Source organism: Callorhinchus milii, unplaced genomic scaffold (assembly GCF_018977255.1).
Source record: "Callorhinchus milii isolate IMCB2004 unplaced genomic scaffold, IMCB_Cmil_1.0 Scaffold2, whole genome shotgun sequence".
NCBI lineage: Eukaryota > Metazoa > Chordata > Chondrichthyes > Chimaeriformes > Callorhinchidae > Callorhinchus > Callorhinchus milii.
Genome location: NW_024704743.1, coordinates 5,528,600 through 5,530,809, shown reverse-complemented (window position 1 = coordinate 5,530,809; position 2,210 = coordinate 5,528,600). Strand labels below are relative to the sequence as shown.

General features: G+C 38.4%; 1 non-coding gene across 1 annotated transcript; it reads right to left on the bottom strand.

Annotated features, from left to right (window-relative positions):
- Nucleotides 1–318: 318 nt before the first annotated feature.
- trnad-auc lies at nt 319–390 on the bottom strand. Its single transcript has one exon. It is a non-coding gene; the product is annotated as a tRNA-Asp (tRNA).
- Between the last annotated feature and the right edge of the window lie 1,820 nt (nt 391–2,210).

The following is a 2,210-nucleotide window of genomic DNA, read 5'->3' as shown; positions in this document are numbered from 1 at the left end:
CATTAAACCAAGATCCCGTCTGTTCAGGTGGATATCAAAGATCCCATGATACTGCTTGGAAACAGAAGAGATTTTCTCCAAGTGTCTTAATAATAATAATAATCCTTGCGTTTGATATAGCGCTTCTAGATGTCACAAACAGCTTCACAGAATACACTGTAAAGTGAATTGACTGTATATTTGTGGGCGAAATGCAACAGCCAAATTGCGTACAGCAATGTCTCACAAACAGTCATGGATTGAAGTGACCAATTTATTACTTTTTTTTCTTGAGGGATTATTACCGGGCGTGTGGAGTAAGGAAACTTGCCCAAGGTTTCGCCTTACCGGGAATCGAACCCAGGTCTCTCGTTTGATAGGCGAGTGCTCTCACCACTGAGCCACACGACTTCACAAGTCTTGATCAAAAATCCCCCAAATAAAATGTATCATTCACTTAATGCCTGTTTGTGGAACTATGTTGTGTGCAAATTGGTTGTATTGCCCATATATACCCTACCCAATCCCCTCACAACAAATCCTGTAAATTGCTTTGAAAAAACAACTTGTACTTATATAGGGCCCTCCACACAGGATAGCGCCTCGGAGCGTTTAACAGTGGCAGAGCCTGATTCCGAGCCGGGGGGTGGGGTGTGGGGGGTGGGGGGGAGGTGGCTGTAAGCATGGTCGAAGAGGAAGGTTTTCAGATGGAACTTGAAAAAGGGGAGAGAGGGGGCACGGCAAGGGATTGATGGAGAGTGTTCCAGAGTTTCGGGGCATAGTGACTGAAAGCGCGACCTAAGGCACAATGTTAAACACAAATATTCGTATTATTTTTATTTCATAAGTACAAGTACAGAAAGGGGAGACAAGATAATGTAGTATTTGCCTTTTTTAATGTTTGATTGAATAACTTGAGGATACTATTAGCGGTGAAGTTATCTGAGTAGTTTTATTACTGCAACATTGATTTTTTTTAATGTCAGTGTGTGAACTGAAAATCTATTGAACCATTCACCCGGAGGCAGAAATGAAGGTTAACTGTGTTTTTTGCCCTCTCCTATCCTCTCCTGTCCTTTCCTGGAGTTGCTGATTGTATTGTACTGTGATTTCACATCCCTCATCCAAATAACCTTTTTTAATGTGTGAATTTACACAATGGACCAACCTATTTAACCAGGGAAGTATTACAGCGAAGATCAATCTTGTGTTCACCCAAGTCATGGGATACAGATTATGCTCTCTCCAGCCCAGGGCCATTGAAACCAATTGCAGTGCTCCAAGATGCGTGTGTGAAGGGCACTATATAAATGCAAGTTGTTATTGTCGTGCCTTTGTTGGTGCTGTGTCAAAACCAGCATAGAGCTGGGATATTCTGGATCTCTATGGCTCAGTTTCAAGCTTAACTTGAGGTATATTAAAAAAAATCCTTAAAACATAATAATTAATTGGTCACTTCAATCCACGACTGTCTGTGAGACGCTGCTGTACGCAATTGGCTGCCCACAAAATATACAGTCAATTCACTTTACAGTGTATCCTGCAAAGCGCTTTGAGACGTCTCGAAGACGTGATATGGCGCTATATCAAATGCATGGATTATTATTACTATTATAAATACAGATAATAATATTATTTAGGAACATAGGAACAGGAGTAGGCCAAAATCCCCCTCGATCTTGTTCTGCCATTCTATTGCTGTACCTCAACAACAATTTTTTTTTGATATACCTATCAAGTCAGGAGGACAACTCAAAGCACTTCAGAGGATATACTGTGAAGCGGAGTAACTGTATTTTAGGAGAACACATCAGCCAATTTACAAACAACAATGTATCCTAAAGTAGTGTTTTTTTTACATCAATGAATGATTCTTGGAAAAACTTTGAATCTCTTTAAAAGAACTACAATTTTGTTGATTGCAAGTGAAAAAATGTACAATCTGCAGGAAAAAAAGTTCTTGAAACTTTATATTACACAAAGTATCTAAGATTTGCAATTTATCTCTTCCTCTCTCCTTTAGTATTTATTTGTAGAGTTCCATGTTAACTGTTGTGAAATTCAGAATATATAACTAGATATATGAAATCCAGTTATATGAAATGAGCATATCAGAATGTTATAATACTTTAAGGTTAATATTAAAAAGATTAAGCTATTTTATTTAAATGATCACGTCACACTAACTTTTTGGTGAACTGAAATGTTAGCACGAACACATTATGAAAGGC